This window comes from Callorhinus ursinus, unplaced genomic scaffold (assembly GCF_003265705.2).
Source record: "Callorhinus ursinus isolate GAN/ISIS: 27379988/994484 unplaced genomic scaffold, GSC_fseal_2.0 scaffold117, whole genome shotgun sequence".
NCBI lineage: Eukaryota > Metazoa > Chordata > Mammalia > Carnivora > Otariidae > Callorhinus > Callorhinus ursinus.
The window spans coordinates 418,598-434,650 of record NW_027397179.1 but is presented as its reverse complement, the minus strand read 5'-3'; the positions used below and the strand labels follow the sequence as shown (position 1 = coordinate 434,650).

At 41.9% G+C, this 16,053-nt stretch overlaps 1 protein-coding gene and 1 long non-coding RNA gene across 2 annotated transcripts in view; one reads left to right on the top strand and one right to left on the bottom strand.

The window, feature by feature from the left end:
* Window positions 1-7,543, bottom strand: part of LOC141371883 (uncharacterized) — a 32,911-nt gene extending 25,368 nt beyond the window's left edge. Inside the window, exon 1 of the long non-coding RNA XR_012377174.1 lies at window positions 7,223-7,543. This is a non-coding gene — a long non-coding RNA (uncharacterized lncRNA). The remainder of the gene's footprint in view (window positions 1-7,222) is intronic.
* The window catches only part of SPECC1L (sperm antigen with calponin homology and coiled-coil domains 1 like), a 105,990-nt gene that overhangs the window by 79,495 nt on the left and 10,442 nt on the right, over window positions 1-16,053 (top strand). The gene's annotated exons all lie outside the window — the stretch shown is intronic.

Sequence of the window (16,053 nt, the reverse complement as noted above, 5' to 3'; positions counted from 1 at the left end):
ATAAGAAGTGTCAGAACCCTTTCCTTATCTAGCTGTAAATATGCATGAGAATACCCACCCTTTGGAGCCAGCAGTTTGGGACCAATTTCTTTTGGTCTCTGACTACTCACAGTCTGCAGGAAAGGGCAGGTTGTGACACTTGACCAGCTCACTAGAGCAGGAGCCTGTACGTGACACTCGGCACACACTGCTCTCTCAGGCCCCAAATGCAGCATTAATGCTTGGACCATGCATGCTTTATGTCGTAGGAGCTGTCTCATCAACGGAGATAGATTCCCTAATACCATATCATCTTCCTTTAACTCTCTTACGAGTCATCCTAAAATAATTGTGCTAATCACTATAACTTCATTAACCATCCATTACAAAACAAGCCCTTGTGAGTTTGCCTTTTATCTAACAAGTACATATTCTCTTTTAAATTGTGTCCTGCCACTTACTGTTTACTGAAGTTTTAGAATACTAGAATTATTACTGTTGAAAGGGCCTTGGCATTCTGATTTACTGTCAGGTTTACAAATGTCGGACTGAAAAGCCCCACAGGATAAATGATGGCCTCAAGGCTGTCTCATGAGTCCATGGCATCTCACATAAACAACCTTCAGCACTATTGCTTTAAGGATTAAATCTTCCTTGTTTTTTAAATCAGTGTCTCAGTTTGTACCCATTATGTTTTTATTTATTTTTTCTACAGTTATGCTTTTAAATTTATTATTATTTTTTAAAGATTTTATTTATTTGAGAGAGAGAATGAGAGACAGCATGAGAGGGAGGAGGGTCAGAGGGAGAAGCAGACTCCCTGCTGAGCAGGGAGCCCGATGCAGGACTCGATCCCGGGACTCCAGGATCATGACCTGAGCCGAAGGCAGTTGCTTAACCAACTGAGCCACCCAGGTGCCCCTTAAATTTAATTTAAATATGCAGTTAACATTCATAATTCTTAAGTGCTTATAGGGAAAAGTGCGAATCCATTGGCCTATTTCATAACCTCTGTAATTTCTGCTTCCCAGAAGCAACTACTTTCGGTTCTTCTAGCTGTTTGGTTAGGGATTGACAGTATCAGATTGATAAGGTAACCAAGAAAATAATTTATACTTTCAGTATATTTTCTTCGATTCTAAAATTTGTATTGAGCAGCTTCTGGTGTACCATTGTTTTCTTGTTCTGGAAAAACCTAACTGAATATAGTCAAGGGGCCTCTAAAGGTTAATTTAAGATAGCTTTACTTCGGATGAAAAATCTTTGTTTTCTGATAAAACGCCAGACCTAGAATTGGATTAGTTAATCCAAAAGATAATGAAAGCACTTAATCTAGTACAAAATAGTTTTAGTAAATGAAAAAAAAGCTTTTAGAACTGCCTGAGGTAATTTAATCTCAAATAACCATTAAGAATGCACAGTTTTATTGAGGGATTTGCTCATTAATGCTTGGGCTAGAGAAGAAAAGATTGTACATGTCTTAGTGGAGATCATTGGAGGCAGAAAAACTGACAGACTTGAATGATTTGGAAGTAATGTTTTATGTGCTGTGCTTTACTTGCTTTCTAACAGTTTTTCTTGAGAGAAAAATTAACTTGTCAAATACATACTGAGGTGTGCACCAGATAGCGCTCTGGGTGTTAAAGCAGAATCAGGAAATAAAAAGACAGTTTCTCAACTCGGGAAAATTATGGTCTAGTCCGTAAGAATACATCAGTAATTAAAACTAAATATAAACTTCTGTTTAGGTAGAATATCAGACCAGACTCTACTGAGAATTACGATTTTGTTTAAAATAGTAGTGCGTGCATGTGTGTGTGGGGTGTGTGTGTGTGTGTGTGTGTGTGTGTGTGTGTATTTATTTCAAGGCACCGGGGGACTAACCTAGGCAGCTAGGATCAATTTGGCAGGAGCCAAAATTGCAGAAAGAAAACACATTGACTTGAGCTCCGTATTTACCCCTGCTTTTTTAAACCGTTGGAGTATTGGCCAACTCGTGGCATGAGGCAGAGACCAAACAGAAAGCAGTGGTCCAGACCTTGTTTCAGAATCCTCTGAGTAGGGATGCTAAAATTCTAATTCAGAGCTACTAAAACAGTCAATATTTGAGGGTCCTAAATCCCAGGGGAAAGACAATGCCAGAGTAGCGGACTCAACAGTTTGATTCAGCTTTTGCCCTCAAGGTTGTTTGTCATGTCCTAAGTAAGGTGTACAGAGGCCAACTTAAATTCAGCAGAATCTGCTGCCGGGAGGATAACACTTTAGCCCCATTTTATTGAAAAATCATCTCTCCTCATTGAATGATGTTGGCACCCTTGATAATTCATTTGACTATATACACAGTTTATTTCCTTGACCTTCTAAAACCTTACGGTTTATCTCTGGTCTCTTTATTCTACTCCATTGGTATATAGGTCTGCCTCTGCCAGTACTGCACTATTTTCATCGCTGGAGCTATGCAGTAAGTTTTGAAATCAGGAATTGTGAGTCCTCTAGCTTTGTTCTTATCTTTTTTTTTTTTAAGATTTTATTTATTTATTTGACAGAGAGAGACACAGTGAGAGAGGGAACACAAGCAGGGGGAGTGGGAGAGGGAGAAGCAGGCTTCCCGCGGAGCAGGGAGCCCGACACGGGGCTCCATCCCAGGACCGTGGGATCATGACCTGAGCCAAAGGCAGACGCTTAACGACTGAGCCACCCAGGCGCCCCTAGCTTTGTTCTTATCTTTTCAAGATTGTTTGACTCTTTAGGGTCCCTCAAGATTCCATATGGATTTTAGGAGTGTTTTGCTATTTTTGTAAAAAAAATTGTCATTGGACATTGATAGGAATTGCATTGAATCTATAGATCACTTTGAGTAATAATAAATCATAACAGTATTAAGTCTTTCAACCCATGAATATGGGATGTCTTTACTTTCAGCAGTGTTTTGTAGGTTTTATCTTATAAGTCTTTCACTCCTGGATTAAGTTGGTTCCTAATTGTTTTATTCTTTCTGATGCTCTTGTAAATGGAATTATTTTGTAATTTCCCTTTTAGGTTGTTCATTGTTAGTGTATAGAAATGCAGCTGATATTTGTATGTTGACCTTGATCCTGCTAGTTTGGTGAATTCATTAGATCTAACAGTTTTTGTGGGTAGAATGTTTAGGGTTTTCTTCATAGAAGATCATATCATCTGCAGACAGAGATAATTTTACTTCTTCTCTTCTCACCTTTTATTTCTCTTTCTTCCCTAATTGCCCTGGCTAGAACTTCCAGAACTATGTTGGGTAGAAGTGGCCAAAGTGGACATCCTTGGCTTGTTCTTCCTCAGCTTAGAAAAGAGCTTTCAGTTTTTCACCATTGAGTGTGATGTTTGCTGTGGGTTTTTCATATATAGCTTTTTATAGTGTGGAGGTAGTTTCCTTCTATTCCTATTTTTCAAGTATTTTTATCATGGAAGGTTGTTGAATTTTGTCAAATGCTTTTTGTGTACCAACTGAGATGATCATGTGGGTTTTTTCCCCTTCATTCTGTAAATGTAGTTAGTATATCCCATTAATAGATTTTTGTATGTTGTGAACCATCCTTGCATTCCAAGAATAAGTCCTACTTGGTCATGGTGTATAATCCTTTTAATGTGCTGCTGAATTTGGTTTGCTAGTATTTTGTTGAAGATTTTTGCATCAGTGTTCATAAGAGATACTGGTCTGGAGCATTGTTCTCTGGTAGTGTCTTTGTCTGACTTTGGTATCAGGGTAATGGTGGCCTCATAAAATGAGATAGAAAGTGTTCCCTCCTCTTCAATTTTTGGAGAAGTTTGAGAAGAATTGGGGTTAGTTCTTTAAATGGGTAGAATTTATCAGTGAAGCCATCGGGTCAAGGGCTTTTCTTTACTGGAATTTTTTTCGGTTACTGATTCAGTTATCTTACTAGTTAAATATCTATTCAGATTTTCTATTCTTTGTAGTTCATTCTTGATAGGCTTTGTGTTTCTAGGAATTTCCCCATTTGATCTAGTAATCCAATTTGTTGGCAGACAGTTGTTTATAGTACTCTGTTATAATCCTTTTCCTTTCCCTAAACTTGGTAGTAATATTCTGTTTCATTTCTTATTTTAATAATTTGAGGCCTCTTCTCTCTTTTTTTCTGAGTCAGTCTAGCTAAAGGTTTGTGAATTTTGCTGACTTTTTAATGAATCAACTTTTGATTTCATTGATTTTTTTTTTCAGTTGTTTATTTTCTTTTGTTTACCTCTGCTCTGATCTTTATTATTTACTTTCTTCTGTTGACTTGGGGTTGTTTGTTCTTATTTTTCTAATTCCTTAAGTTTTAAAGTTAGTTTGTTGATTTGAGATTTCTTATTTTTTAATGTGTAAGAGTTTATTGCTATAAACTTCCCTTAAACTGCTTTCTCTGTGTCCCATAAGTTTTGGTATGTTGGGTTTTACTTTTCCTTTTTCTCTTACTATTTTCTAATTTCCCTTGTGAATTCTTCTTTGATCCATTATTTGCTTAAGATAATTTATTTTGAGTGGTAAACCAACCTTGCATTCTTGGGACAGACTCTTCCTAGTTATATTATCCTTTGTAGCAAGTCATATTCAACTTGCTAAAATTTTGTTTAGAATTTTTGCATCTATGTCTGTGAGGAATATTGGTCTGCAGTTTGTTTGTTTGTTTTAAGATTTTATTTATTTATCTGAAAGAGAGACACAGAGAGAGAACACAAGCAGGGGGAGTGGGAGAGGGAGAAGCAGGCTTCCCGCTGAGCAGGGAGCCCGATGCGGGGCTTGATCCCAGGACCCCGGGATCATGACCTGAGCTGAAGGCAGACGCTTACCGACTGAGCCACCCAGGCACCCCTGTTTGTTGTTTTTTTTTTTTCATTGTATTTATTTATATGACAGAGACACAGCAAGAGAAGGAACATAAGCAGGGGGAGTGGGAGAGGGAGAGGCAGGCTTCCTTCTGAGCAGGGAGCCCGATGTGGGGCTGGATCCCAGGACCCTGGGATCATGACCTGAGCCGAAGGCAGACGCTTAACGACTGAGCCACCCACGTGCCCCTGGTCTGCAGTTTCTTGGTTAATAATGTCTTTACTAGGGTTTGGTATTAGTAATGTTGATTGTAGAATAAGTTGGTAAGAATTCTTTTTTCTTCAGTTTTCTGGAAAAGTTTATTTACAGTTGGTATTACTTCCTTCTTAAATATTTGGTAGAATTCCCTAGTGAAGTCATCTTTACTGGCTGTCTTTGTAGGAACATTTTTGACTACAAAATCCAGTTTCTTTAATAGAGACATGGGGCTATTCACATTATCTGTTTCTTCTTGAGTGAGGTTTGGCTAGTTGTGTCTTTCAAGGAATCTGTTCATTTCATCTGAGTTGTAGAATTTATTGGCATAACGTTGTTCATAATATTCCTGTCTCCTAGGTATCTGTAGAATCTGAAGTGTTGTCTCCGCTCTCATTCCTGATAACACAACTTATGTATTCTCTCTTTCTTCCTTATTAATCTAGCTGGAGGTTTATAAAATTTATCTTCTCAATGAACCAGTTTTTTAATTTATTTTCTTTATTCTATTTTTCTATTTCATTTCTTTTTGCTCTGGTCTTTATTATTTCCTTTCTTCTGCTTACTATTTGGGTTTTAGTTGCTCTTTTTCTTTAGTTTCTTAAGGTAGAGTTGTCATCATTTGAAGCTTTTCTTCTTTTTTGCTGTAGACACTTCTTGCTAGAGTATTCATTTAGTGGCATCCCATAAATTTTGATCCATTTTCATTCAGTTCAGAATACTTTTCTGTTTTGATTTCTTCTTTGATCCATGGATTATTTAGAGTATTTCATTTAGTTTCCAAACACTTGAGGATTTTTCAGAGATATTTCTGTTACTGATTTCTAACTGAATTTGATGATGGTCAGAAAATGTACTTTCTATGACTTGGATCCTTTTAAATTTATTGAGACTCATTTTGTGGTACAGAATGTGGTCTAGCGTTTAAGAAAACGCTAGTCCCCTGTTGTTGGAGAAAGGCTCTATAAATGTTAATTAGATACCATTCATTGACTGTTGATCATATCTTCTGTATCTCTATTTTCTAGCTACCTCTTCTATCCATTTTTGAACAAAGAATATTGCAATCTTTTGATTATAGTTGTAGATTTCTCTACTTCTCCTTGTAGTTTTAACAATGTATTCTAAAACCGTTACCAGTACATAAATTTGAAGGGTTATCTCCCCTTGAGAAATTTACCTCGGCCATTATGAAGTGACCTTCTTTATCCATGAGAATATTCTGTGCTGTGAAATCCTTGTTTTATATTAATATAGCCACTCTATCTTTCTCTTGATTACATTTAGTGTAGTATACTTTCTCTAGTGTGTGTGCTTTTTGCAGGTAGCACATAGTCGAGTATAACCATATTTTTTAAGTTATTCTTCTAATGATTATTCTAGGTATTACAGTACACATTTAAGGTTGATTTATCCCAGTTGATTTAAGGTGTCCCAGTTGATCTAAGGTTTTTCTGACTTAATATGGTAAAATATAGCAACTTTTGCTCTACTGGAGGTCCTTTTCTTCCCTCTTCCTTTGTGTTGTTATTGTATGTATTACATTTATCTGTGTTATAAACCCAGCAGTACAGTACTATAATTATTATTAATTGTTATGGTTTTTTTAAAAAATAAAAGAGGAAAACAGATGAGAACAATTTTAGGCATGAGGGCTACAGACTCCCACTGTTCTTACCTGAAATTATTTGCCTTTGATTCATTTCCAGAGCCCTGAAATTATTATTTTTGACAATTTCGTCCAGTTTTATATTTGTTTCTTAGAGAGAGGAATTGTTGACCTCTCCTCCACCACAGCTGGAAGTTTCCTCACATGCTTCCTTTTTGGATTTCTTTTCCCCCGACCCTCTTTCACTAAGCAACAACAACAAAGGAGCACTTAGCCTTTCTTCTCCCAGAATTGTGTGTCCCTGTGGACTGAAGAGTCCGTAGAGTAAGAACTAATGGACAGATAAAAATAGCTCAGCCCCCCTCCCAGCTTCCTTTGAAATATTAGGCTGTAGACAAATAGGAGAAAAGGAAGTTCTCTTAATAAACTTATGAAGTGTTCATATGATAACTTGCTAGTGCCTACCTGGGTGGCCCAGGCACCTGGCTTTTGCCACGCTCCCTTGGGCCACTTTGCATTTCCAGCATTCCAAAACTTGTGGGGTGAGTGAATTCTCTGTATAAAGTAGCTTTCCTTACCTGAAAAGCTCGTGTTTCTTGTGATTCCTCTTGTTCACTGCATGCTGAGACAAGAAATAGAGAAGGGTCCCCTGTACCCGTGACCCCCGGCCACTGGTCTGTCCAGTGCTGTCCAAATGGTATTTCCATTGATACTCCCCTTCTTTTTCGGAGAGGTCTTCAGTCTCTCATGCCAGAAACATCATGGAGTGCCTCTTCCCCGCCCCAGTCCTTCCTTCCCTGTCTTCCCTTTCCACTTCCCTAGTGTCCTCCCTTTGTGATTCCAGTTAGGACTGAGGCAGGGGAGGGTGGAATGGGAGAGGTCAGGAAAGCTGGGAGTTCTGCCAGTAGATAGAGTGCAGTTAAAATAATACATTTGGAATGCCTGATAGTCAACGCAAAGCTTAGATGCTTTCATTTCCTCTTTTGTAACTGGAATCTTAGGTCACAGGAATGACTTCCCAGAGTTAAAAAATAAAAAAGGTGCAGGCAGTAGATAACGGTTTTGATCTGAATTGAATCTAGGTTGAAAGTCTTTTTTTTTTTTTTTTAATTTTACATTGTCAATTTGGCTGGAAACTTAAGTTTCCATACAGAAAGATCTTATTGTTTGTAAATATCACTGTGTTTCAAGGGTTAAAAATACTTGAACAAAGGGAAAGGGAATGGCAGGTTTGTAGTCCCACCCGGCCTTTATGTAGACTTGCATATACCCACCCGCTCTCTCCATGCAGCCATTCACGCTGCCACAGCCTGGTCATTCTGGGCCCTCTTGTCCAAGAAGCTGGCAGCGGCCCGGCATGAAGTTCACATGTCTACACAGAGCTCTTATGTCAGGCCTCCTCACGGGCCTGTGCTCTCTGCTGCACACAGCGGAGGTTAGGCAGATGGCCTCATGGTCACAGTGGAGTGAAAGAGTGGTTTCCTGTTTTCAGGGGATTTCTTTCAAGGCCAAACATAGCAGCTGGGAAACAGTTTTCCCAGAATCACAATGTACTTCTTGGGTTCTGTTTAAACATAATTTGACAGTCATGGTTAACATCTATTTCCAGAAATGTCAAGGCTGTAATTTTTTTTTAAATTAATTGCTTAATGGCATTACGATATGCCAGCTTGATCCATGTTCTCGTTTGTGGTAGGTGACACTACCCAGTCAAGATTGCCCCCCAGCTGACACCAGTTCTTAAGTTGCTGATGCTTACATTTCTCATTGCGAGCGTCTTTTGGAGCCGCATTCAGGGCCCTGGAGCGTGGAAAGGTACTCAGGAACGGTGGGCTGCCCCCAGCGGTAGCAGTGTCACATGGACCTGTCGTGACTTCATGGACAGAATGCGCCTGTGGAAGTGTGAGACGTGAGAGGGACCTGAGGAGTTTGAACAGAGCCAGAGAGGCCTGTCATTCCCCTTAACTCCAGCTTCTCTTCCTCGCCCCCTCGTTCTTTCCCCCGTTGAACTTCCACCCGTAGAGAAAATCTGCTGAATGTAGAAACCTGGTTTGATTGCCCGTGCTCTTGGTTAGCTGTAAGGTAATTGTCACAGGAGTTTGTTTGCTTAGATAAAATTTGAGGTACTTAATCTGAATCAGCACCCACAATTCCATTCTCAGAAGTTGGAGAACATCAGACTTGAGATGACCCCTAGGAATTCCGCAGATGGGGTTTTACTTCTCAGGTGACGGAACTGCAAATCGGAGAAGTGGCAGGCTTGCCTGAGATCATACACCTGGGCCTCCAGACACCCAGCCTGGGCTCTTGCCACTAACCACCCTGCCTCCCCAGCAGGGTCCCAGGCTCTTCACTAGGTTTCCAGTAAATGGGTATTTTTCTTATGAGTAATGCCGAGAAATAGAGGAGAAATCAGATAAGTAACATTTTCAGGAGCTGCTTCGTTCTTTTGCTAAAAGCAGAATCATTAGATTATTCGAGTCAAATAATCATTATATATCAGATAGCTCACACAGTCCTTTACTGCCTGACATCATGAGAAAATTGTGTGTGTGTGTGTGTGTGTGTGTTTGTGTTTCATTCACTTTGGTTGCGATGCCAGCATAACAATATGAAGTCTACAGAGGAGTTGAAATTTGACAGGTTAATTCTATTATATACATGATGCTCTGGCTTTTCACAAATGAGTTTAGCCTGAGGTCATTCAGGAAGTTTAGGGTGACCTCTCTGTTTGTAGAAGCAGGTAATTTGTAAAGATGCTCTATTGCTGCCTCATGATACATAATTACAGAAAGGGTAATTAACCATTGGATACTGGAGGGAGGAGGAAAGACAAACTAGTTTCCTTTCCAAAAGGGCTCTTTAGACCCAGGAGAAAGGAGGCTGGGTCTGGTTACCTACTGCTGCATAACAAACGCCACCCCAGAAGTTAATGGCTTACAATAATGATGACATTTATTTAGCCCATAAATCTACAGTTTGGGTGGAGCTTAGTGGGAACAGCTCATCTGTACTCCATTCAGCTTCATCTGAGGCTCCTGCCCTCCTCCTGTCTGGTGGCTGATGGTAGCTGAGATTTTCACTGGGCTTCCTCGCGGCGCGCTGGCTGTGTTCCAGGGCAAATGTACCGAGAGAGCTGGGCAGTAGCCCCTCATCTTGTATGACCTAGTCTTGGGGGTCATGCAGCATCTCTTCTGCCACATTCTGTTTGTCAAGGCAGGCACAAAAGCCTGTCCAGTTGCAAGGGGAAGGGAGTTAGATTCCACCTCCTGATGGGACGCAGCAAGGTTCTGGAGAGGATATAGGGCCAGAAGTACTGCTGTGGCCTTTTTCGAAAAATCCAGTCTGCCACAGAGACTGTTGTTTTTTATTTAAGTAGAACAGCCAGTAACATGACATTAACCTGGCAGAACCTTATAATGATATTTTTAAAAATACTGCCTCACAGGTGAGAGGGAACCTGGATGGAGTGGGGCAGTCTGGCAAAGAAGTCTGCCTTATGAAAGCTAGATGCATTTGCCTATGCAGGTCTGTGTAGCAAATCATGCAGCAGCACCCTGAGAGCTTGGGGATATGACTGTCCGCCTTCTCAGAGCCCACCCAGGGTGTGGGTTCCATCAAGGTCAGTTGGACTGTGTCTGGTTCCACTGCGGTTTAACCCGGAACTACGTTCAGGCACAGCACTCTGAAATACTGGGAAGAAGTACGAAACTTAAAAACAGAGAGAACCTAGGCGGCACCTAAATGTGTTTGTGGCCCTGGGATCCCTTGTTTGAAAAAAACAGATGCATTGATGGAATTGACATATGATAAACTGCACATATTTAAAGTTTATAATTCGATGACTTGGGCCTGCGAAACCGCCCCCGCACATGGTGAGGGTATCGAGGCCCATGGAAGATTCCTTCAGCCTCTGTATTCTCTTCATCGTGCCTTTTCCCACCGCCGCCCCCGGGCAGCCACGGTCTGCTGTCCCTGCATAGTGTTTGTATTTTTTATAATTTGCTGTAAATGGGATCACAGCATGTATAATTTGGGGAGGGTTCTGGCCTCTGTCACTTAGCATAATGATTGTGAGATTTATTCATATTGTGTATATCAATAATTCATTTCTTTTTTTTTTTTTTTCTGAAGAGCCAGTCCGCTCTATGGAAACATCACCATTTGTTTATCTATTCAGCTGTTGCTAGACATTGGGTTGTTTCTAGTTATTGCTTCTAAGTAAAGCTCCTGTGAACATTCATGTGCAGGTGTTTGCCTAGACGTCTGTAAAGTGGATTGGCTGGATCATGTGGCCGGTATAGGTGTCACTTTTTAAGAATCTGCCAGACGGTCTTCCAAAGTGGCTGCACCAGCAGTGTGGGAGAGTTCCAGTTCCTTTACACCCTCACCAAGACTTCGTGTGGTCGGCCTCCAGCCGTTCTAATAACTGTGTGGTGATACCTCGTCATGGTTTTAATTTTCCAGTTGCCTGGGAACTAATGGTGTTGAGCATCTTTCCGTGTGCTTGTTTGCCATCCATGTATCTTCTTCCGCAAGGCGCCTGCGCACAAGCAGAGTGGTCGTTAAATACAAGGAAGGATATGATGCAGTCTAGAGCATGACCTTTGCCCTCAGGGAACTTTCGAAGTTATTTCTGAAATGTAATATTTCCAGGCCTTTTAAAATGATGCCTTTTCCTGGGCATAATTTAACCTTTTTAATGACTCAGATTTGTAATCATAAGCATTCATGACCGTACTGTGTAGAATCCAGTTTTGAGTGGCCTTTATACTTCTGCTGCCTCATATCCCTCCTTATGACCCTCAACCCTCTCTATTTGGCTGCATCCTAATGTGTATTTTACCAAGAAACGACAGAAAGTGCCTGTGACCAACTTGCTTGCAAAACAAAACAGCAAAGTATGGGGTCGGGAGTAAAGCACCACGTACAGGGCCCCAGCGGCACGCAGGCTCCTCCCCTCCCTTGTGACAGCATCATGTTCTCCCACTGGTGGTATCTGGTTATGTTTGGTCCAGAGTAAAGTGTTTCCACCATTTCCCTTCACATTTACTACACTAATGGGAAAGTAAGTAAACCACTGAGTTTGGGTGTACAAGGGGGTGGTGGTTCCACAGGTGTGATACCTGTTTTTGGATGTTTTGCCATTTTCCCTCTGCCAAAATGATACCTTGTAGGTGTAGAAACAAATACCCTGAAAGATTTAAAAGAACACTTTAATTCCTGCCCTAAGCAGTAAGATAAGTTCCTCTTAAGATGAGCACTCTATTGAGCATCTCTTTCCCAAGATCATTTCCTTCCCAAGCTACTGAAAGACCACACCCACTTCACATCCAGGCTGCCTTGTACATTTGGTGTCCTGGGTCAGACCAGGTACATTCCCTGTGATTTCAGAAATAGAAGTGCCGTGCCAGGGCAGACCAGTAGTCTTCCTAGGCTCATGTTTTGTCTGGGGATGTATCAGAGGGTGTTCTCAGGGGCAGGCGATTCTCCCTTGAAAGGTGAGTACCAGGAAGATAACGATGCATCCAAATGGGCACCTTCCCTGCTAGGGGCTTGCCACCAGTGCCCTGGTCTAAATCTTTGCTCTGTGTAGGATTAATGATGTCTTGTAGTGTCTGTGTGGAAGTACCCTTTTGTGCATAAATTACATTTTTCAAATTTAAGGTGTTTGGATGAGTCTAGGTATATTTTGTGTCTATCCTTTATGCTTTATAAGTACTGTCTGCTAGCAGCCCTCATTTTTAGAATCTGAAGCATTTTTTTTGTTTGTTTTTTAAGACCTACCTCCCTGCTGAAGCTTTCAGATCTTCTGGACCTTTTTTCCTAAATTCCTCTACATTCTCAGAGTTTTCTTAAATGAGCACATTATTCAGCAAACCTTTGTGAAGTGCCTGAAGAGTGTGCTAGGTTTTCAGGTCAGTGCTTGGCAAAAACACGCCTGAGAGAGGGAAGCTGAGTCATATACGTGCCGTTTGTTGCAGTAGGCACAGGGGAGACATGTGACAGAAGTCCGTGCGACTGTCACAGAGCCATCAGACCTTCATCTCTGGCCCAGATAGCAGGTGTCCCGAAGTTCCAGGGTGTGAACTAGAGGAGAGGGACTTGGAACCAGCATGGCTGTCTTCTGGTACTCCAGGGCCTCTCCTGGGGTGGGGACAGCAGTCTGCTGTCTCATGCTTGTTTGGTCTGGAAGGTGGAATCAGCACCATCTCGGGGGGGAGGGGGGGAAGGATATGCCTAGCTCCAGCCGAAGGAGCTGTTCCATGTACCTCACAGACTCTTACAAATCCTCACGACTGGGTTATCTTCCCCGTTTTGCGGAGAGAACGGAGATTCCTGTGAGGTAAACTGCCCCCACGGCCTTGGAGCTGGTAGGGACTAACCCCAACATTCAAAGCCCAGGCCCGAGGGGCTCGTTCAAACCCATGATGCCTCTGTCACACCATTCTGCTTTTCCAGAGCGGTGGCTTTCACATCGGTATAAAGAATTTCCTAAGACTTAAAGTGGAGGAGCGGTCGGCCTTGTAAAGAGCTCTTATTCCTGTCACCTTTTCCTCAGAGAAGGCATCTGAACAGGGTTTTTGTGTGAGCCATGGCTTCTTCCATTAGGCAGCCTTCAAGGCCCACAGCACCCAGATTACCCTGCATCCATCTGTTTTAGAGCCTGAGTACAAAATTGGTGGTGTTTGTCTCAAGGGTAAACGAAAGGAGGCCATCCCAAGGATGTTTTGGAATGGCCAATTTTCTTGCCCTCAAACACACGAATTCTCAGGGAAGCCATTGGGGGTTAGGACGAAGAGACAACACGGCCTCTCTCCTCCTCTTCTGCCAAGCCCTTCCCTAGAGCACACACCACGGTAAATGTTGCTTGAGGATTACTGTGAGTGTCTCCTTTAGTTCAAATTGCATTTTAGTGAGTAATAACCCCTGCCAAAGCTAAATGAAATCTAGAAAAGGTAGGACTAATTCCTAAGCTGCTCACAACATGCCCAGGGCTCATGAATCAGCTATGACCTAGCCATCGGCTCTTGCCTGCCGTCCCTCCCTGGTGGTAGTTTTTCTGAATTTTCAAAAAGCAGGCATCCTGGTTCCTGTGAAAGGTCTCCCTTTGGAGGGGTTTATGGGGAACGCAGGGACATTAATCCCGTCTCTTAGGGTGACATTTGCTAACTAATTCTGAATTGTTCCCCCAAAATAGGTTCATTTGACTGAATCAATTTATGGTTTGTACCTTAGATTTTGTTTTTGTGAAGTTTCAGTATAGCTGGAGCTGTATCCTAGAAGTGTGCTTGCTACTTTGGGCAACATCATTGTGGTTAAACCTGGCTGCCTCACCCAGAGAACCATGGCAGCTTCCCTCTCTTGACTTCAGAGCAGCCGTGCACAGAGAATGATTGAATGTTTATTGTTTGTTTTTAAGAAATTTTTTTTTTAAGTAGGGCCATAAAAATTCCCATAAAACCCACTCTTGAATCATTACCTTTAAGCAACATAACTGTTCAGTGAACACTCTAGGGTAAGTTGGCTGCTTATGAGATCTACTCAGTGTATAGAGTTTATTGAGCATGAACTACTTCAGAACATCTACCAGTTTTTGTTTTTGTTTTTTTTTGGGGGGGGGTGTTGTTGTTGTTTTACCATGGTAAAACAGACATAACCTAAAATTTTACCACTCCAGCCATCTTTAAGTCTACAGTTCAGGGACATTAAAGTCTGTTCACAGTATTATACAACCATCACTACTGTCTGGTTCCAGAACTCTTCCTCACCCTAAAGGGAAACCCCCATACCCATTAGCAGTCACTCCGTATTTCTGGCCCCTGGCAACCAGTAATCTGGTTTCTGTCTCTGAACCTCACCAGTTGGGTTACTACATATAAATGGAGTCATACAACACATGGCCTGTGTGTCAAGCTTTCACCTAGCACAGAACGTTTCAGGACTTACCCACGTTGTCACGTGTCAGTACTGCATTTTATTTTAAGGGCTCAAAAAGATTCCATTGTGTGGACATACCACGTCATGTTTATCTGTTTTTCTCTTTGGTGGACATTTGTTGCATGCTTGTTTCCACGTTTTGGCTGTTTTGAGTAATGCTGCTATGGACATTTTTGTGCAGGGATTAGTTTCAACACTGGTGTTCACTTCTTTGAGGTGTTTGCCCAGACTGCAAGTGCTAGCTCCTGCGGCAGTTCTCCGTGACGTGCCGAGGGACTGCCGCAGTGGCTGCAGCATTTGCGTTCCCACCAGTGATGGACAGTTTCATTTCTTCACATCCTTGCCAGCACTTGTTGTTCCATTTCGTGAAATAATACGCATCGTATCAGATATGAAGTGGTAGCTCTTGGCGGTTCTGATTTGCATTTCCTATTGACTAATGGAGTTGAGTATCTTCTTGTGTGCTCTCGGCTGTTCGTTTATCGTCTTTGGAAAAATGTCTGTTCAGATCCTTTGCCCATTTTGCATTTGGGCAGTTGGGCTGTTTGTCTTTCAGTTGGGTTGTTGAGTTGTTGCTTGGTTTGTTTTTCGTGGAAATTTTCAGATACCCACTAAAGAGAGTGGTAAAGCGACCCTGTGCACATGTGCCCCTGGCACATGTCATTGCACCCGGTCCTCGTGCTCTCCATCCGCACCTGGAGGTTTCCAGAACAACTCCCAGCCCTTTAATGTTATCTCGCATTTAGTTTAAACTTCCCGATTGAAACATGATTTTATAGTTGGTTTGCTAGAATGAAGATCTAGATAAGGTTTATACTTCGCATTTGGATAATAAACTTCTTTTAGTCAATTTTAATCTTCAAATTCCCTCTTCTTTTCCCCCCTTTCAGTTTGTCTTCTTGAAGGAACTGGATCATGTATCTTACAGAATGTATACATTTTAGGTTTCGCTGACTACATCCCTGTGGTGTTCTCCCCTGGTGTAAGCTAGAAGGTAGAACTGGAGCTTAGATTTGATTCCAGTTCTAGTTTTTGGTAGAAACACCTCAGTTGTGGAGTTGTGTCCATCTCTCCAGGTAGAAGAGAGCAGGACCGGCTCTCTCTCTCTGAGATGGCCCTGGCCACTCATCATCGTTGCCAAGTGATGCCCTTCCATTTCGGTCAGTCACTCCTGCTTCATTGGAATTCCTCTTCACAGACAAACTCCTGTGTCAGCTGTTTAATTGCCGTGCTGTCCAGTGGGGTCAGGAAAGTTCCATCCGGTGCTTGATCCTCTCCCTTGATTTCCCAGCACTTAGGATCATGAGCTGGGCCGGCTGTGCTTCTTTGAGCATCATCATGAACTCCCGGATTTGACCTTTTAAATAACGTTCCCGTCCACTGCACTTCCACCCGCCGTCAGTCTTTAGATCAGTGGTCCTGACTCAGGTCATCTGGGGACCTTTAACGAAAATAATGTCCAGACAGC